The 21,848-nt window shown below is 42.2% G+C and overlaps 1 protein-coding gene and 1 non-coding gene across 2 annotated transcripts in view; both read left to right on the top strand.

The window, feature by feature from the left end:
- The first annotated feature begins 2,606 nt into the window (after positions 1-2,606).
- The window catches only part of nyap2a (neuronal tyrosine-phosphorylated phosphoinositide-3-kinase adaptor 2a), a 93,343-nt gene continuing 74,101 nt past the window's right edge, over positions 2,607-21,848 (top strand). The window contains exon 1 of the mRNA XM_077207962.1: positions 2,607-2,724. The gene's annotated coding sequence lies outside the window, so the exon portion shown is untranslated. The remainder of the gene's footprint in view (positions 2,725-21,848) is intronic.
- Positions 3,348-3,420, top strand: trnav-aac (transfer RNA valine (anticodon AAC)). Its single transcript has one exon. It is a non-coding gene; the product is annotated as a tRNA-Val (tRNA).

Below are 21,848 nucleotides of genomic sequence, written 5' to 3'. Positions count from 1 at the left end.
TCAATGGCGATTGAAAAAAGGCTTTAATAAAACAACGTTAATAACATCACGTCACGCTTAAATGGTTTTAAAACTATCCGAGTTAACAAGAAAATGTATGAAAAAGGCACATAACGGGGGAAAGCTGATCCAACTGAATGGTAGGCTATTAGCAAACTTCTAACAATGTCAAACGAACATATCATTTCCTTGAGTAGCTACTTTTCATCCCATCCCTACAACAGCAACTGCAATATTATGATTTATCATATTTTTTCTGTAATAAAAACTGTTGCTAGTCAAGACAACTGTTATTACAAAGCAGGAAAAGTAGAACATTTTCTAGAAACAGGCTGGATATGTGTGCTCGCGGACGTTAAACAGGCACTGAAAAAACCCTGTGAATAAAACGAGACCCAAGCCGCAGACGCTGATCGTTGGGCAACAGTGAAAGAAAAAAAACTCATTAAACTCCTCTGTGGGGAAAGACATTGTGCTGATCTAGCATGTCTGTTCGTCAGTCATAAAAATCCATCGCTATACTATAATAAATCTGATTCATTCATATGTTGTATATCGCTTCTTTTGAGTGAAAGGGTATTTAGTAATTGAAGTGCTTGTTGCACAGCCAAGTCTGTATTTTATGCCCACGCTACACAAGACCGAGCGCGCGCTCGCGAGAAATTGAAGGCTGCAAGAGCTCGTGCAGTCAGAGAATTTCAATTCATTTGTCTCTTGCTGTAAAGAAAAAGAAAAACTACAAGGCAATCCGTAATTATTTAAATGTTTGTCTAATTATTGTAGATTTATTTAATGTGCATTATAAAATATTTTTGTATTGTTGTAAGACCGTGCATGAAGTGCCATTATCATAAGATATTATTAAATCATAAACAGTTAGGCTTAATCGATCAACTAATATAGAAGTTCCTATTTTAATAAACAGAAACAAAAGCAGCGCCGGAGAGAACAGCGCCAGAATCATAATAATAGAGGACAAAGAAAACCATAACAGCATGGAATGAAGAATAGTCATTTTTCTATAACGTTTTAAGGCAACACGTGCATGACTATTTAATAAGTTGCCCGTTTTAAACGAAATGGTTAAAAATGCATCAAACGTTTGCAGAAAAGTGCTTTGCATTTTAATTTCCAAAAGCGAATAGGGAGTTTTTGTGACTAAACATTTACCACAGAATTAATAAGGTGCATTGTCCCGTTATGCAATGAATGAGTTTGACTACACAACTCTTTCAAACTCTCGGATAGCGATACACGAATTATTATTGGAGTTTTACTGCCATCTAGTGACAGAAATAGACACGGTGAAACACGACATAATTTTATATGTATACAAAACATTTGGCTTTTTAATGTTTCATTCATAATTGTTATAAGAGCTGTGTAAGCTCTTTATAAGCCTTGAAAGAGAAATCACTGCACCTGCATGAGTAGTGAAAACTGTTGCATCCCTGCAAGCCTGACTGACCCTCGTTTGATTGACATGTATTGGAGGAGAACGGTCTGCTTGCAGCTACCCTTCCCGGCAACTGACTATCAACAAGGATTACGATGCGCTCTCGAGACAATCTGTGGACGTATTTATGGCCCCGAGAGCGACCTCGCCAGCTTTATAGTCAATCCTTTATCCTAAGCACATAAACACCGTGCTCATCCATTCCCACGGGCTCCAGCGTGAAGGGCCTTGACCAGTAATCAATCGGGACAGTCCAACAGAATTATTTATCCCCAATTCCAGTAAAAATGGACAATTCTGATGCGCTGCACTTCCCGGTTGTGTCTTTCTTTCTATAGGAACAAGTTAAAACAAATGTAGGGGATAAATTCACTTGTCAAAATTAATCAACACGTTCACAAAGTTAGTTACACCAATTTCATGTCCACTTCAACATCCTCAAATCTGATGATAGGGGCGAAAAAGCATTAAAGGGATAGTTCACCCAAAAATGAAATTTATCCTATAATTTACTCACCCTCAAGCCATTCTAGGTGTATATGACTTTCTTCTTTTAGCCAAACACAATCGGAGTTATATTACATAATATCCTGGCTCTTGCGAGTTTTATAATGGGAGTGAATGCTAACTTGGTTTTTGAAGCTCAAAAAAGTGCCTCCATCCATCATAAAAGTAGTTCATACTGCTCCAATATCCATATTTTGAACTTTATAAACTATAATCACTTGCTTACGGTAACGGCTGTTGCGAGCTTTAATAAAACAACTTTAATAACATCACGTCAAGCTTTAATGGTTTTAAAGTATCCGAGTTATCAAGAAAATTTATGAAAGTGGCACATAACGGGGGAAAGCTGATCCAATTGAATGGCATTAGCAAACTTCTAACAATGTCAAACGAACATATCATTTGGAGGTCTAGTGAACTCTGACCTGAAGCATGACGTATTGACGAACGCGGAAGCACATAGGATGCAAAACAAAAAAACACGTTCACGAATTAGAAGTCTAAAACAACAATATGGAGATGTATATAAAGAGAAATGTCGCAGAAGCTTGAGTTTGTTGTCAAGCCGTATTTGTTTGAACCACGAGAGGCGTGTACTTACCCTACGCCCACACATCCTAATTCATGCGTCGGGTCAGAGGTCACTCTTCAGACGGAAATAGACTCATGTACGGCCGTTACCGGACGCAAGTGATTATAGTTTATAAAGGTTTATGGATATGTTCCTTTATTAACCCCCTGGAGCCAGCTTAAAAAACAAGGTATTATTCACTGCCATTATAAAGCTTGGAAGAGCCAGGATGTTATGTAATATAACTCAGATTGTGTTTGGCTGAAAGAAGAAAGTCACATACACCTAGGTTGGCTTGAGGATGAGTAAATTATGGGATTCTTTGTATTTTATTTATTGTTGGGTGAACTAACCATTTAAAAGCTAATAGCCTAAATGCACTTTACATTTTAAACATGTAGGCTAAGCCTAGAAGTAAGGGTATATTGTTACACATCTGACATAGTACAGCATGATTTTCTGCACAGTTATTCTACTTTAATGTCTTAAATGTTCACTAATCTTCTTTTCTCAGTTATTGCACGGGTTTGCCATAAGCAAGTCAGTGTGCAAGAATTTCTATACGGACTTTTTTCGTTTTTTTCGATAAAACTATACTGAATCTTGGCATACAGTTAGGGTAACTTACTACTGCCACATAGCCTAATCGGCTAACGGTGGGTGGTTTTAGATCACTCAGAAAGGTTAAAAGTTTGAAATAGCACACACTATCATTCCTTTCATGCTCAGATAGGTGAAATATGTTCATGCGCAAAAATCATTTGTATCGGGAGCCCTAAAAATGACGTCACATCCCGCCAACCGCACAGCTCAGTTCCCGTAGTGTAGTGGTTATCACGTTCGCCTAACACGCGAAAGGTCCTCGGTTCGAAACCGGGCGGGAACAAGCATAACTTTTGTGTTTTTTATACCACTCTATATTAATGATACAACAGGTCCGACTGACGAATACATACAACAAACATTCCTCAAATGTACAGCCCACTGAACATAAATGAAAATTAGTAACCTTATAAATCCAACCAACGTTGACAAGGTTACTTGTACCATAAGCTTTTTGGTTATTGTCAACGGGTAGGGAAAGTCAGGCCATTTCAACAGACATATGCAAGACACTTAACACGACCTTCTCAGGTATAAATTAAAATACTAAGTTGCAGTAACTGGCTTTGGTCACTGGATGGCGACAAAATCTCACGAAACACGCGAGCATTTACTCAGCTTTTATGACAGTCTTAGGCCTAACATTAGGCTTAATCAGTATTTATGTTTCTACATTCTGATGTTCTGTATAAATTACACAATTCTGTTATGATTGATTAGTAAAATTTGATCCAAAGTCATTTAAGGTACCTGTTTTTTTTTTTCAGTGCTAACACTTTTCTGGGCCATGAACTCAGTGTTTTTAGCTAAAGGTAATTCACGACACTTGTCCCTAGAAGGGCTTTTTGTTAAAAAAAATACAGTAACATTATTAAAAATAAGAATAAGAAAAAGAAGACCAGACAGAGAGAATGAAATAAAATGAAAGAAAATACAAATAAAAAAGGGCAGAGAATATACAGGTCCTTCTCAAAAAATTAGCATATTGTGATAAAGTTCATTATTTTCCATAATGTAATGATAAAAATTAAACTTTCATATATTTTAGATTCATTGCACACCAACTGAAATATTTCAGGTCTTTTATTGTTTTAATACTGATGATTTTGGCATACAGCTCATGAAAACACAAAATTCCTGTCTCAAAAAATTAGCATATTTCACCCGACCAATAAAAGAAGTGTTTTTAATACAAAAAAAAAGTCAGCCTTCAAAAAATTATGTTCAGTTATGCACTCAATACTTGGTCGGGAATCCTTTTGCAGAAATGACTGCTTCAATGCGGCGTGGCATGGAGGCAATCAGCCTGTGGCACTGCTGAGGTGTTATGGAGGCCCAGGATGCTTCGATAGCGGCCTTAAGCTCATCCAGAGTGTTGGGTCTTGCGTCTCTCAACTTTCTCTTCACAATATCCCACAGATTCTCTATGGGGTTCAGGTCAGGAGAGTTGGCAGGCCAATTGAGCACAGTAATGCCATGGTCAGTAAACCATTTACCAGTGGTTTTGGCACTGTGAGCAGGTGCCAGGTCGTGCTGAAAAATGAAATCTTCATCTCCATAAAGCTTTTCAGCAGATGGAAGCATGAAGTGCTCCAAAATCTCCTGATAGCTAGCTGCATGGACCCTGCCCTTGATAAAACACAGTGGACCAACACCAGCAGCTGACATGGCACCCCAGACCATCACTGACTGTGGGTACTTGACACTGGACTTCAGGCATTTTGGCATTTCCTTCTCCCCAGTCTTCCTCCTGACTCTGGCACCTTGATTTCCGAATGACATGCAAAACTGAGCAACAGTCCAGTGCTGTTTCTCTATAGACCAGGTCAGGCGCTTCTGCTGCTGTTTCTGGTTCAAAAGTGGCTTGACCTGGGGAATGCGGCACCTGTAGCCCATTTCCTGCACACGCCTGTGCACGGTGGCTCTGGATGTTTTCACTCCAGACTCAGTCCACTGCTTCCGCAGGTCCCCCAAGGTCTGGAATCGGTCCTTCTCCACAATCTTCCTCAGGGTCCGGTCACCTCTTCTCGTTGTGCAGCGTTTTTTGCCACACTTTTTCCTTCCCACAGACTCTCCACTGAGGTGCCTTGATACAGCACTCTGGGAACAGCCTGGGAACAGCCATTTCTTTGTTCAGAAATTTCTTTCTGTGTCTTACCCTCTTGCTTGAGGGTGTCAATGATGGCCTTCTGGACAGCAGTCAGGTCGGCAGTCTTACCCATGATTGCGGTTTTGAGTAATGAAACAGGCTGGGAGTTTTTAAACGCCTCAGGAATCTTTTGCAGGTGTTTAGAGTTAATTAGTTGATTCAGATGATTAGGTTAATAGCTCGTTTAGAGACCCTTTTCATGATATGCTAATTTTTTGAGACAGGAATTTTGGGTTTTCATGAGCTGTATGCCAAAATCATCAGTATTAAAACAATAAAAGACCTGAAATATTTCAGTTGGTGTGCAATGAATCTAAAATATATGAAAGTTTAATTTTTATCATTACATTATGGAAAATAATGAACTTTATCACAATATGCTAATTTTTTGAGAAGGACCTGTACAGATTGGGCAAAGTGTAAAGACTAAATATGAGAGTAAGATTGTTCCTGAATTAACCACGATTTGGTGTTTGTTTGTTTTTTGAATGAGGCTAATGGTGGGATACATTTCAAGTGGTCTGGGATATAGGCTCTAATTCCATAATTTCGCCCCTTTTACTGAAAAAGCAGCCTTGGCAAATGATGTTCTTCGTAACGGGATACTGCATTTGCCTTTTGACGCTGATCGGGTGATTGTGATTAGCAAACCACGCCGTCAGAATTCATCGACTTACCTCAGTTAAGTAGAAATGTCGGAAGGAACATAGTTGACGACATAAACTCCTGGTTTCAGTCATTAAGAATATTACATTAAACTTTGTATCTGGATCAGTGTATGAGAGAAAACAACACATTGAGTTGCAGTCGCTGAAATCCTCACTAACCCAAATCATGTTGACCTAGTCATTGCGCATGCGCATTATTCGAGAGTTTTGTCTTGTCAAATCGGTTATTTCGAACGGTTAGGTTAAAAAAAGCGGGGAATATTTTTTTTATGTAAGCAACAATACAAATCATTAAGGCTAAGGCAGAAACATACGTTTTACCAGGGTAACAAAAACAACAAAAATGTAATTAATTTAGCATGGCCAACACCTTATGACACAAAGGAGTTGTTGTTGCTTTAGGATGAACAGAACTTTGAATATTTTCATGTAGCATACTTGTCTAGATCAACTTTGCATAAAGAAAACAGGGTTTTTAGGTAGGCTATGTGAAATTTAGCTATCAGGAAACATAAATTAATCATTTTCTTTTTTGTTTTGAGTAGTCAAACGATCCAAAGGAAACATCTTTAAAACAGAAAGAAAAGTCACATAAAAATAAAATTGGATAAACCAAAATTTATCTGATTGGTTATATGGCCAAATCAAGTGAATTATATTTTCCTTTCAGAATAGTGACCAAAAAAAAAAAACAACTGAATTTATTTTAGTATAAAGGATTTAGTTGGGTAAACAAATTCATTTTACTTTATTGGTAAAGAAGATACTTTTGAGGCAAGGACGACTTGTTACCAAGGTATATAGACTGCTCTCTACAATATTATTCAAATATGGTATTATGAAAGGAATCTTTATTATTTATCTCTGGAAGAGCGCTCTAATTTTACAGTTATTTTTTGTTGCATATTCGGGTAAAAATTAAGATTGAGTTGACTGTTCGGACTGATTCTGTAACAATACTCAGAGACGGAGGCAATAACAAGTAATAGTATTTATTAAGGTTCACAAAAATGCGGTGCAGTGACGCAGGGACTTCGATGGACTGATCCAGGTAAATTGATGGCGAGTGAAAACCAGGTCCGTGAAGTGCAGGGTGAACAGTTAATCACATAAGCACAATAACAAACACACAAGACGAGAAGGAGCAGTGAATTCATGAACCGTGAAAGTACCCCTCCTCCTAGGAACTCCTCCTGGCGTTCCCAGACACCCTTACCTGTTGATTGTAAGGATTCTTAGATACCAAACATCGCAACACTCTTTCCCAATCTTGGTTGGCTCTCTCGGTTTGGCCATTACTCTGGGGATGAAACCCTGAGGACAGACTGACACTCACCCCCAGTAATTTGCAGAATTCTCGCCAAAATTGACACAAACTGGGGCCCCCTGTCGGAAACCACGTCTATCGGGAGGCCATGTAAATGAAAGACGTGATCTACAACAACAACCGCTGTCTCCTTGGCAGATGGGTAATTTAGCGAAGGGGATAAAAACGGTCCACCACGGTCAAAACGACTCTCTTGCCCTGGGAGGGTGGGAGGGCGGTCATAAAATCTAGCGCTATGTGGGACCAGGGTCTCGAAGGGACAAGCAGCGGTTGGAGTAACACATCTGGGGGTCGATTGGAAGTCTTTACAGTGGCACAAACCGAGCAGGCCAAAACAAAACTGTGAATGACCTGAGCCATTAATGGCCACCAGAATCGTTGTTTGACAAAACTGGTGCGGTTAACTCCCGGATGACAAGCCAGGTTAGAACAATACTCCCACTGAATCACTTTGGACTGCAATCCCTCCGGCACAAACAAACGACTCGGTGTGCAACCGGGCGGAGGCGTTACCCCTTCTAAGGTAGACTTGACCTTCGATTCGACCTCCCATGTGAGTGTGGAGTTGGGCTAGGACTAACGATTCTTTTTAAACGATTAATCTAGCGATTATTTTTTCGATGCATCGATTAATCTAACGATTCATTTTTCCAGTCCGATTCGATTTTGATTTGATTCGATTATCGATTATCTCCCCATTAATTGACTAATAGCAATTTATACATGTTGATTTACATATCTGAATGAAAAAAAACGTACTCGGTTACTAACGCAACCTCGGTTCTCTCTAGAAGATGGGAACGAGTACTGCGTCATATCTTACGCTAGGGGAAAAACTCTTTTCCATGAGATATCGAAGCCAAAAAATTATCATTACTTTTGAATTAATGTAAAACGCGTTGCAGCAGCATGTAGACATAAGCAAGACGGCTCGCGTGCTATTGGCTGCCCTGCGGCAACTGCAGCAGCCTATCGAGAGAGGCCCCATGTGACGTCAGATCCAATGGGGGTGCTCCGCGCCCACTACGTCACGTCCCGCCGAAACGGACGTGGCCTGGGCCTATAAATATAGCTCGATGGCTGATATAATCTGGTTTTCATCGCCAAAGCGAACCAGCGTGTTGCAGGCACGGCAAAGATACGCAGTACTCGTTCCCTCTTCTAGAGAGAACCGAGGTTACGTTAGTAACCGAGTACGTTCTCTTACGAGAGATTCTCTCGTACTGCGTAATATCTTACGCTAGGGTAACACAATGAAAAACGCTGTGAGTGCTGGGATCCAACACCAAAGTCCCAAGGGCAGGTGCCCGGGGCTCATATAGTGCATAATCAATAGGGACTAACAGAGAGTCTGAGAAGAGAGGCTAGAACCGTCATTTCCTATAAGTAGCATCCTCAGGGAGCTAACTACATCAACAGTGTTCCACACAGTCAGGGTGAAAAATATCTGGCCTGAACTGGGTAACAGTATGGGTCTTATTTAATGTCCATGTGGTAATTTTATCGATCAGCGAGCGATGCTCAATCGGTTTCAGTATTCTGAGCCGAAGCAACGGGGCAGACAGTACTGATTGTTTAGATTGACAGTAGTTTAGCCTGTAAGACGGGGACCTCTAGGTTATAAAACCTTATAAATAAATGTAGACGGCGAGGCCCAGCCAGCTGCCATACATATATCCTGCAAGGTAATCCCGCTAGATCATGCCCACGATGAGGCCATATCTCTTGTGGAGTGTGCTCTGACACCCGAAGGACACTGCAAGCCCTTAGAAGTGTAGACCAGCGCTATGGCATCAACTATCCAACTGGATAGGCTCTGATTCGATGTGGCTAGTCCCTTAGCACGTCCGCTGAACGAAACGAAGAGCTGCTCAGTCTGTCTGAAAACAGAAGATTGGGACACATAAGCTCTTAATGCCCTGACAGGGCAAAGGAAGCCCACATCCTTTTCCTCATTGTACACCGGCAGGGCAGACAGGGAAATAACCTGTGCCCTGAACGGTGTGTTGAGGGATTTAGGCAGGGTACCCGTGTCTAGGTTTGAGTATGACTTTCGAGTCATTTGGCCCAAATTCCATACACGTCGCGCTTACTGAGAGTACTTGTAAATCCCCTATGCGCTTCACTGAAGCGAGAGCCATAAGAAACACTGTCTTGGACGACAAATGTTTCATGTCTGACAAATGGATTGGCTCAAACGGAGCACCTTTCATGGCTTCCAAAATGTTAGAAAGGTCCCACATGGGGACTGAAGGGGGTCTGGGAGGATTCAGCCTCTTAGCTCCTTTAAGGAAGCAGATAACCAGATCGTCCTTCCCCAGTGACTGGCCAGTGGCTGGTTTAGTAAACGCTGCTATGGCCGCCACATAAACTTTGAGCGTTGATGGGGTTCTGCCCTTATCCAGTAGCTCTTGAAGGAAGGAGAGAACTTCCGTAACCCCACAGTCTGGGGGGGAAAAGCCTCGAGCTTTGCACCAACCAGAAAAAACAGAACATTTTGAGGAGTAGAGTCGTCTAGTAGACAGGGCTCCAGCCTGCGTGATCGTGTTTAACACTCCCTCCGGGAGGTTAGCGGATACCCGTTGATGGGCGAGCATGCCAAATCGAGCCCTTGGCCTGAGAGAGGAGGTCTTTCCTCATTTGTATTGGCCACGGGGTAGTGCTGGTCAGCTGCATCAGAACTGGAAACCAAGCCTGGTTTTTCCAGAGCGGAGCCACAAGCAGCACTGAGCATCCGTTTTCCCTGATTCGTTCCAATACCTGAGGCAGCAGCGAGACGGGGGGAAAAGCATAGAGTGGGCAGCGGGGCCAAACGTGGGCCAGCGCATCTCTGCTCTTGGAGAAAAACTTTGGACAATGGGCGTTATCTTGGGATGCAAACAGGTCTACCTGCGCTCTGCCGAATGTCTCCCACAGCAGTAGGACCGTCTGCGGGTGCAGAGACCATTCTCCTGCTGGAACATTGTTTCTGGACAGTCTGTCTGGTCCCAAATTCAGGTGACCAGGCACATGTCCACCTTTTATCAGGGGACAAAAACGCCTCAGCGCGTTGTCCACTGCCATCATTTACAGACAGTTTATGTGTTGGAGCTTCTCTCGTTCTGACCACTGGCCAAAGAACGGTCTGCTCTCGAGCAGCGCTCCCCATCCCGAGGTGGAGGCGTCCGTGGACACCACCTTCACACTCGAGGGAGGTGCCAGGTTTACACTTGACTGATACCAGTCGATTGCTCTCCAAGGTTTCAGAGCTGAGGCGCATTTCTGATCGACCTTGAGGCGAAACAGACCGGAGGCCCACGCCCAAGGCAGTACTTGCGCTTTTTAGCCACAACTGCAGCGGGCGCATGCGAAACAGACCCAACTAGAGTACTGAAGATGCTGAGGCCATGAGACCCAGCATTTTCTGAAACCTTTTGAGCGGGACTATAGTGACACAGCGGAAGGATTTCGTGACGCACTGAATGTTCAGTCTGCGCTCCAGCGACAGGCGCGCTGTCATAGACAGCGAGTCCAGTTCTGTGCACATTAAAGATAGTCTCTGACTGGGAGACAGCAAACTTTTCGCCCAATTGACTGAGACCAAGATTCTCGAGGTGTTCAAGTAATATGGTCATGTTTTCTATGAGCTCTGAGTGTGATCGAGCTAGAATCAGCCAATCATCCAAGTAGTTCAATACTCGCATGCACCGAAGTTTCAGGGGCGCGAGAGCCGCGTCCATGCACATCGTAAATGTATGGGGTGCCAGGGACAGGCCGAACGGCAAGACTGTGTATTGATATGCCTGGCCCTCGAACGCGAATGTGACATGACGCTATTTGTATTTGGAAATACGCGTCCTTCAGATCTATTGACAGAAACCAGTCCCCTTGGCAAATCTGCACAAGGATTTTCCTGGTCGTGAGCATTCTGAACTGGCGTTTCACAAGCACTTTTTTTCAGCTGTCTCAGATCTAGAATGGGTCTGAGACCCCCGTCTTTTTTCGGTACCAGAAAATATCTGCTGTATAGACCCCCTTCGCTCTGAGCTTGAGATAAAGGCTCTATGGTCCCTTTGCTCAATAGTTTCGCTATCTCAGCTCAAAGTAGATGAGCTACTTCGTTTTTTACCGTAGTTTCGACCCGCACCGTGTAGCACCGTGTTAAACGCAGTTTTCCATTCATCTCCCTTCCTTACCAGATGATAAGCATTACGTAAATCCAATCTCGTGAAGACCGATACTCCCTGCAACCTCTCGAAAGCTGCAGACATCAATGGCAAAGGATAAGTATTCTTTACCGTGATGTTGTTCAACACCCGGTAATCGATACAAGGTTGCAGAGAATCCTTCCCCCCCCCCCAAAAAAAAGAACCCTGCAGGAGAAGACGAAGGACTAATGAACTTTGATGCTAGAGAATCAGAAATATATTTCTCCATGACCTCCCTTTCTTGGACAGAAAGAGAAAATAACTTGCCTTTAGACAGAGATTTACCTGGCAGTAAATCTATGGCACATTCATAGAGACGATGCGGAGGTCGCAGTACTCTACGGGCACGTTTGATAAATCCACTGCTTCCTCCTGAAACACAGAACTAGACACAGACGAACAAGCAGACACAAGACAGGACTCATGACATTGACTACTTCAAGTGACTATGGAATTCTGACGCCAGTCCACTCTGGGGTTGTGTTGGGTTAACCAGGGGTGACCAAGGACTATGGGTGCAAGTGGAGAGTTCATAAGAAGAAATGATAATGTTTCCGTATGGTCCATGAAATTCCCCTCCGCTCCGGAATCTAGCAGGGCTTGACAGTCGTGAGTGTGAGAGGCCCATCTCAGTCTTACCGGAAGGAGGATGCATGATGATGAGGCCTTCTCGGCGGAGATCCCACCCGATAGTAGCCTCACTGTTACTACCGGGCTTGGCTTTTTACCGGGCAGGCGTGAAGGAAATGGCCTGCTCCCCCACAGTAGAGACAGAGTCCCTGGGATCTCCGCATCTCCTTCTCCTCCCGGGAAACCTGAACTCTACCCACCTGCATGGGCTCGTGATCGAAGACGGGGCTGACCGTGTCCCCGCCGCTGGCTCGTGGGTTCTCTGCGTCTCCTGGCGGTCTGTTTGGATGGGTGTAACGTTCCATCCTGGACAGACGAGCGTCCACCCTAAGAGCCAGCTGGATTAATCCATTGAGTGATGTAGGAAGGTCCAGGGCGTAGACCTCCTTTTGGACACGGTCAGCCAGCCCACGCAGGAATACGTCCCACTGCGCCTCCTCGTTCCATTGGCACTCTGCCGCCAAGGTCCGGAACTCAATCGAGTTGTCCGAGACAGAGCGGTTACCTTGCTGGAGGTCGACGAGTATCCCGGCCGCCTCTCTCCCAGCCACCGCCTGGTTGAAAACACACCTCATCTCCTCGCAGAGTGCCTGGAACGAGGTGCAACATGGATCTTGGTTCTCCCACACCGCTGTTCCCCATAACGCCACTCTCCCCCTCAGCAGTGTCAGCACAAACGCCACTATAGATCTATCGCTGTAGAAAGTTCTCGGCTGAAGAGAGAAGTGCATCGAGCAATGAATTAGGAAGGCTCTGCAGTAGCTTGGCTCACCTGCATACGCCTCTGGAACCGGCAGACGAGGCTCTGGCTGGAGAGTCGGCTCTGGTGGTGTGGGTTGAACTGGCATTGTGGGTGGCGCAGCAGGATCTCTCAGATGTTGAAGCTGCTGGGTGAGCTCGGACACCTGCGCCACTAGAGCTTGCACCGCCCGACCCGTGTGTGATGCTTTCCTCCTGGGAATCCATCCCAATGCTGTGCGTAATAAATCAGTCCAGACTGATCTTACTCGCTGCCTCCATGATAATGGTCAGATCGTTCCATAACGATACTCTGAGACAGAGGCAATAGCAAGTAATATTATTGATTAAGGTTCACAAAAAGTCAGAACACACAAACACGGTGGCGGTGCAGTGACACAGGGACTTAAATGTGCTGATCCGGGTAAATTGATGGCGGGGGAAAACCAGGTCCGTGAAGTGCAGGGTGAACAGATAATCCACAAATGATCTGACAAAGACAGGATGAAAACTGTGAAAATAAATAAGCATCGCTGATCAGCTGCAGCTGGCGCCGCTGAACAGATTCAGCTGGTGCTGCTGATCAGTGGCAGTGATGAGACCACGCCCACATACACAACAACAAACACACGAGACGAGAAGGAGCAGTGAATTCGTGAACCGTGACAGATTCAATCCGATTCGTCTAATAAATAATCGTTCAGAGCATAGGTTCAGATTCAGACGATGGTTCAGATAGATTTTGTGAACCACAAATTAATTCATTAAAGCAACACTATGTCGTTTTTGCGTTTTTTGCTCTCGGGGTCCCCCTACAGTTGGGAAACAGTATTGTCTTCTACTACTGTCGCAAAATCTGTCATGGTTACACCAGGCGATACACGTGTGCATTTGTTGACAAGTCGATACTGTCTTGAGTTCTCGCGGGCAGACTGCCAGCGTTGCGTGTGAAATGTCTTCATCCCAAGTACATTGGCATATATTTCAGCATGTCATAAGAATATAATTTCATGGGTTTTATTTTTTTCAAACGTCAAAAGATCGCGTAGCTCACGTTTACAAGACAGCATCATTAGTAATACAATAGTAGCCTATTGTCTACTGTTTTACATAACGGATATGCTAATTCAATTCAATGTTTGTCTAGTAGGTAATAGCCATATATCGTCAATATTATAATATCAAGCTACCATAGATGAATCTGCAAATATGAAAATCGATTTGCATTATAGCCAGAGGCAAGACACTTTCACCAGAAAAATAAATACACAAACATATCAGCCTGCAGACATTAGGATAGTTATCCTGAAAGATTATTTATTATAACCATCGTAAACTAGCATGTTATTGTAGCTACCAGATTGATAATTCGCTACTCTACTAGCATTACTTGATTCGTGAAGATAAATGGAGGACCAGATAGATTCCGTAACATGGCCAGGCCATGTTATTCAGCCTTTTACATTTCGCGCGATAGTCAGCTCCCTGACTCCCTGATTTATTTATAAATGTATAAACACTTTATAGATGACTGACTGCTGCGCTTGTGACAGGGTGCATGTTACTGAAAGAACGAGCAGAGAGAGAGAGAGCCGGTGCGCGCGTACACGCTCACCGTCTTCAAACTGTCTTGCTCTCCCTCCAATAGTGATCCTCGTCCGGTCTTTTAATTTGTCACTCTCCCTTTTTCTTCATTTAGTCTCCTCTGACAAAACCTTTGCCTTCTTCCTTTTAGTTGTTGCTTCGGTCATGACAACAACATACAGACGGGTATCAAACGCTAGTTGGGCTCTCACGTCAGAATCTGAGGAAGTGGGGGAAGTGACGTATGCACTCGAATTTTTTAGTTTTTTTTGTGCTCGGGTTCCTACCCGAAACCCGAAGTTACATAGTGCCAGTAAAAGCGATACAGACACTGTCAGGCTATGGCAGACGTTTCATTCAACCTATTGTAAGTCGATGTACCATCACAAGGGTCTTCGAAATATATAATGAAGGTTGAAAAACTACATAGTGTTACTTTAAAAGGAGTCGACTCATAAAAACATCAATTCTTTCATGAATTTGATCTGACAAACGGCTATGGGATATAGTATCAAAATGATTAACATGTGCAAGCACAATTATCCATGAACTTGATAAATGTTGCAGATATGTTTTACTATCCACAACCAAATGCCTTTAGTTTCAAAAACCCTTTTTGGTGAATTACAGTATTTTTTTCTGCAAATATACAGTATAGCCCACTGTAGTAGGCTACATATACATGAAGGGAAGTATTGTTAAAGTTGTAGCCTACTTGTCGTAGGTCAGTCTAACAGGAACCTTCTATAAGCTTTGGAATTTGAAAATGTTTGTTTTTAAATATTAAAAGTCATTTTAATTCAAACAAATTATGTTTTAACACAGTGGAATTGGCAGACATTGTGCATCATGCGCCGTGGTTAGCACGTCAAAGCATTCTCATAATTATGCAGCTATAGACAGGGGCGTAGCCATCATTTCAAAAGTGAGGGGGACAGAATGTCAAGTGTAATACCAGTTTTATTTTTCTTCAGACTTTTGTTGACAGATTTTTGCTTAATTGGCTTAATATGCTATTTATTTTAAAGCAATAAAGCAGAAAAAAAGAAAGAAAGTTGTCCAGTACTTTATATTGCACATGCAGGGTTTTTCCTGGCTTAAAATGAGGCAAAGGTGGTAAAATCCTGATCATGTATTTTAATAAGATAATAAAATGTGTATTTTTCAAAGACCATCATATAGTCTACTGTGTTACCACAGTATTTTCGTAGGTGGATCTCTGTACCTCTAGGGGGGTCCGGGGGCATGCCCCCCTGAAAGAATTTTTTTTACATTTTAAAGATAAATTCACTAATCTGGTGCACTTTGAGTGCCCCGAATCCGCTGTTAAAAATAAATAATCCAACTGCCCAAACATATGATATTCTCTGATTTAGATATCTGATCATCGCATTACAATTATTCAAATTATCAGTGTTAAGCATGATAATATGGTTAAATATCACACAGAAGCTGATTTAAAAATAACATTTACTTAAAATAAAAGTTCTTCTTTTGGCAAAATTACATTTACTAGCCTAAACAAAGTCTGTCTTACTAAACTAAAACTTTCCAATTGAAAACCTTCAAACTTCAAGCTTTTAAAACTACTACAAACTTTCTAGTTAGCCTTTTTCAAGAGAACTTAAAGTTCGTCTACAAACTTTTTTTTATCTAATTGTAAAGTGTTACCAAATTATGATAAACATCATGTAGGCCTACACATGTTACAACGCTGCCTGATTCAAGCAGATCGTGGCTGTTAATGCATGAAAATACAAATTCAGCATTAACATTCACCATGTTCATTCTAATTTGAAGGGCTTTGATAACATATCTGTGAAAATAACATGCATTACGAGTAAAAAAAGATTGAAAATATTACATGTTTGTTCGGGTAGTGAATTTACAACAAAACCTGTTAATTATTCAACAAGAGAAATAGGCGGAGATATTCATCATGGTGCAACACAATTCGGATACTACATGACAACTTACAGTGCTTGACTTTTTCGTGAAAAAGGAGTGAAGAGTTTTTTTTCCATTTTGAACTCTATGAAACTGAGGGATTCGGCGCGGGTGCGGGCGTGTCGTAAGCTAATGCACGAGTGACTGATTACCATGGAAACGTGAAAGTCACGTATAGACTATCCTTGACTCTTCTGATTTTAAATATCGATGTATACACACCCGTGAAAACCTCAGCTTGACGTTGAGACACTTGCCCTATGAAAAAGTGCGGGGGACGAATTTACATTGTATAAAAAGTGGGGGGAAATCTACGCCCATGGCTATAGACACATTGGGCCTTATCTTGCACCCGGCGCAAATGATTTTGTACGCTGACGCATGTATCATTCCTATTTTGCACCGGCGCAAAGCGGACTTTTCCCTCCACAGACACACGTCGGTTAACTAAGTAACACACTTGCGCTCCCCAGGGCGGTTCAGCGCAAAGAGGAGGCGTGTTCCGGCGCAAACTTTCCCTCATGCTATTTTGCTGTCCTATAAAACAATTGCGCCACTGACCAGAAAAAACCTAGTCTAAAGTCAATGGCGCGTTGCGCGTACATTCAGATGCTATTTTAAGCGCGCATGCTTGGCCATAATACAGAGTGTGAACAACGTGCATACACTGTAGATGATTCTCTCATCTACACAGATGCATTTAACTTTTTGCAAATTATACATTATTATAAGGAAAAATATTAAAACACGAGGGAAATCATTGTTGTGTCCATGACGATGGGGAAAATAGGCATAAAGCTTACATATTTACCCAAATTATTATATGCATGTTTAACCGAAGCTAGGGTGGGTTTGTCCCAACCCAAATGTCACTACTCTTTCTTTTACGGCCCTGGCGAGAACATCGATCTCCTCGGCTGAGAACCGATTCTGAAGCGCGCCTGGTAAATGCGCCGTTATTAGTATTGCGCCACGGAACAAGCGCACCTCGTTCATCATGCTCTTAAAGGGAATGTGATAAAGCTCTTATTGGTTTGTTTCCCGTCACGCCCAAACCACACCTATGAATAATGAAGCTACTACAGACCAACCCCTTTTAGATTTGCGCCAGGCGCAAGAGGCATTTATCCCGCCGGGAAAATAGCAACAGCGCCGGGATCCGCCCACAAAGTTACTTGCGCTTTGCCACTTGCGTTTCAGATCGTTAAAATAGGGCCCTAGGTGATTTTCAATTAATATTTCATGTCGATATACAATGGTTGCACATTGTTTAAACTCATCGTTTTATTGGTGTATTTGTAAGAGTCTGTATAACAGTTTCAAGGAAAAAAAATGTCCGGCGAAAATCGACTTTTAACATTGAAAAACAGACATTTTTAAATTCCAAAGCTTGTGTAGTCAGATAAAAAATATCTGACTACATAATGAAATTTCACTTTAAGCTTTTTCTTTTTAACAGGCTCAGGAAGGAAAATGCCATTAACGTGAAACTTTGCGCGTCGTGTTCATATAGGCTTGTCTGTAGCCTATATAGTTTTCCTCCCATAGAGCTTATTATAAAGAAAAAGCTTAACGTTAAACGTTAAGACGGTGATATTGAAACTCAGTAGCCTATACACTTATTAAACATGCAATGCGTGGTTTTCTATGGGCGTTGTTCATAATCTGATTTAATCTGTTTGCCTCTACAAAAAGTATGCTTTATTAAAGGGGCATTCAGCAACTATTTCATCTTAAATTAAAACCGTTTAGAAATCATTTGGATGGTTTAATAACCTGTTCTGGTGAGAATGGTGACTTTCCCCGTTCCCCCCAACGTTCTTAGGCATAAAACCAACCTTGCAACATGAGGATTAACGTCCCGGTAAGTTGTAAATAGGAAGTGTCGTGAGAAGTGAGAACGAGCGAGAAACACAAACTTCTTTATGGCAATTCGACATAAACACACACGCCGCCCTCAATGTGTATGATGTATTGCACCTCGGTAGACACAGCTCCACACGATAAAGTTGGCCGGCTCCGATAATAACAAATGCACATGAGCAGCGGTAGAAAGGGGGAGAAGGGTGCCGCAAGTAAGTTTTTTTACAACAGTGTTGTGAAATATACGCCTCACAGCTGTAGGGGGAGCTCGTTGAGAAAACATGCGACAACAAAAGTCAAAATCAGCGAAGAAATAGCTAGGGTTGCCGAATGCCCCTTTAATAAGATAGGCCTATATTGTGTAGGCTACTAAATTTGATGCTTCAATACGCTCTATGCACGAACATTGCTGACATATTTCCGGTAGGATCTCAGCCAGCGTCTTTACTTCCACATAGCCCGTTCTATAACGAAGTGTATAGCCTACTAATACAGAAGAAGACATGTATTCACAAAAAGTCTCCATTTGTACCGGGCTACACATTCATTAATTTTTTAATTTTGCACACGCAAATTGAAAGGCATGGTTGTGGATAGTAAAACATATCTGCAACATTTATCAAGTTCATGGATAATTATGCTTGCATGTGTTAATCATTTTGATACTATATTAATCTATAAATGACTACATGACTGTCTTTCTCACCGACTACTGACACAGCAACTTTGAGACTGATTTGTTGTCTTATTTCCCTTCACCCGTCTTTTACCAATGCCCAAGTGTCATCCTCACCCCTTCCGCTGAGGGAAAAGGTAAGATTTGAGGATTGGGAGAAGTTCCGTTTCCATGGAAACCACAATTGCAAGCAGCTAGCAAAGCGCGCAGCTAGGTTTCCTTCATGGAATCTGGTGGTTTGCTGCTCGCAGATTTAAAGTTAATCCATGGCAACGGAAATTGTATCATTTAGTAACAGCGTCATAACCTGGCATTAACGTCATTATGTACCCTTTTGAGCCGCGCAAAATTAAAAAAAAATAAAAATATAGGAGCTGCACTATGGCTTCCTTTCCAGACCTTTCCCTTACTTTAATTTACCACGGTTTCAGTTTAAAAAACAAACAAATGTAGGCTACGTTTATAATAAATAAGGAAACACTTATCTACATAAACTAATTTCCATCTACTGCCATCACATTAATAGTTTCTAAATGTGTTCAGACACTAATTGATAATAAATAGCCTACCATAGTTTTGTTTTATAGAATTTAAATGAACATTGATCTAACTATGCTAATAATGGGCTATGGTTAGGCTGTGTCTGCGCACTTGGATTAAATACCACGGTTAAAATAAGGTTACCATGCAAACGCTATGATTTTGGAGGCTGTCAAATGAACTATTGAACATATTTCAGTCTTTTGACTTATAGAGTTTCCCTTTGAGATGCTTGTCAAAATTTAGTAGCTGCACACTCCATAAATTAATAATTTGGGTGACAAGCTTTATACGTTCAAAAGATTTTCTAAACACATTATGCTAAAGTAATGCCAATATCCTTAGGGCCCAATTTCTCCCCACCATTTCCATAATAAGAAAAAATCACTCCAGCAATATAAAGACATCTGTGCTAAATACATAAGCTAAGGGGAGATGGGTGATAGGAAGGGTGGCTTTGACAGAAGAGGCATATGGGGGTCAAGGGTCATTCATGACCTCAGTTTCAGTACATATAACCAAGGCCAATTCTGTGCCTTTGATTCCCTGGAGAAATTCTCTACAGTCTACTCTTAAAGACAATACTGATATGGTAAGCGCATGCACAGTGCAAACATTGCATAATCTTTTGTTTGTATAGAGGTAAATAAATATTTCAAATCATGCCCATTACATTCAGCAGTGTATGTGTGTGTTTGAATGATATAGCATAATCAAGTAAGGGAGAAACAAAACATCTCCTCCTAATGTTTATGGCAGCAATTGGGGAACAGTATAATGAGCCATTTTGCTTAGGCGTCTCTTGTGGTTTGATTCAGAAAGCCGGAGCCCCAGACCAAGTTAAACAAATGGACATACTGTGGTTTAATGCATCTGTCTGAGTAAAAAGACAACAGTATTGAGCAAACAGAATCAGACTAACCTAGGAGATACTAAGCCCGATGCAATTCCCTCACGAGATCCACTTACACTCTAATCGTTAGTCTGAACTGATTACTTCCTGGTCTTTAGTCTTATCTCATTACCCACATCGACAATTATGCAAAACATATTTCTTCTCCTTAAATGAATAGATTATTTTACTTATGATGATCGTTCCTTTGATGGACTGTCCGAACAAAGATTAAAATGTGATATGCGTCGGTTGGATATACTGAAAGGTCAACTGTGAGCAAGAGAAATGTTTGAGTGGACTAGACTAATCTCTTTCTGTCTCTTTCCACTCTCTCTCTCCTTCTTTAAATAAAGGCTGTCCATTAAAAAGTGGTTGAGAATCCCCTGTGGGATGGTAGATGCATATTCCACTAATAGAAAGCACACGATTAATTTTTCAAGAAACTTCTCTTCAGTCCACAGCTACACTTCTCAGTGTCTCTTTGATTCACCATTGCAATATTGCTACGTTTTCTAATATTCCCAAGCGGCCGTTATCTCCAGAGATTTAACAGCAGTGTGAGCAGTATCAGTGAACAATTTCCACACTAATGAATTATCAAAGTGTTCCCTCCAGTGCTTGAAATGAATTGAAGTTCAGCTGAAGTTCTCGAATCAGCTATTACAAAGCTAAAAATATACGCCACAAATAAGATAAAAATTAAGCCTTTAATCTGTGACAGTTAAAGGCATTTCACCTTATGCTTAACTCTTAACAGTGTTATTTGTCACGAACCACACACGGGAAGCAAAAGATCCAATAGCAGTAAGTTTAATAATGAGGGTAATCCAAAATCATAGTAATCCAGGCAGGGGTCAAATATCAAAACATAAGAACAGAAACAAGCAGGGAAACAGACCTCGGAAGTGGCGACATAAAACAACGACTCCGTGATAAACACTAAAACACACAGGGTATACACACAGAACTAACAAGGTGATGGGAAACAGCTGAGTGCAATGAACTGATAAGTGACAGACAGAATGCTGGGAATTGAAGTCAAACGTGAAAGACACTGTGAGAACGAGGACATCTAGTGACAACCCAGGGAACACAAACCAGACACTGTGACATAACCCCATTGGGCGGCCAGGGCGAAGCAGACGACCCATCGGGCGGCCAGGGCGAAGCAGACGACCCATCGGGCGGCCAGGGCGAAGCAGACGACCCATCGGGCGGCCAGGGCGAAGCATACGACCCATCGGGCGGCCAGGGCAAAGCAGACGACCCATCGGGCGGCCAGGGCGAAGCAGACGACCCATCGGGCGGCCAGGGCGGTGAAGACCCCTCAGGCGGTGGCCGGGGCGAGGGCGACCACGGCTCAGGAACAGGAACAGGAACAGGAACAGGAACAGGAACCGGCTCAGGAACAGACACCGGCTCAGGAACAGACAGAGTATATATACACACATAACTAACAAGGTGATGGGAAACAGCTGAATGCAATGAACTGATGAGTGACAGACAG

Source organism: Siphateles boraxobius, unplaced genomic scaffold (assembly GCF_051911475.1).
Source record: "Siphateles boraxobius isolate OS27281-9 unplaced genomic scaffold, OSU_SipBor_1 6, whole genome shotgun sequence".
In the NCBI taxonomy this organism is placed as follows: domain Eukaryota; kingdom Metazoa; phylum Chordata; class Actinopteri; order Cypriniformes; family Leuciscidae; genus Siphateles; species Siphateles boraxobius.
Note: the sequence above shows the minus strand (reverse complement) of the source record. Positions and strands in the feature narration are given on the sequence as shown.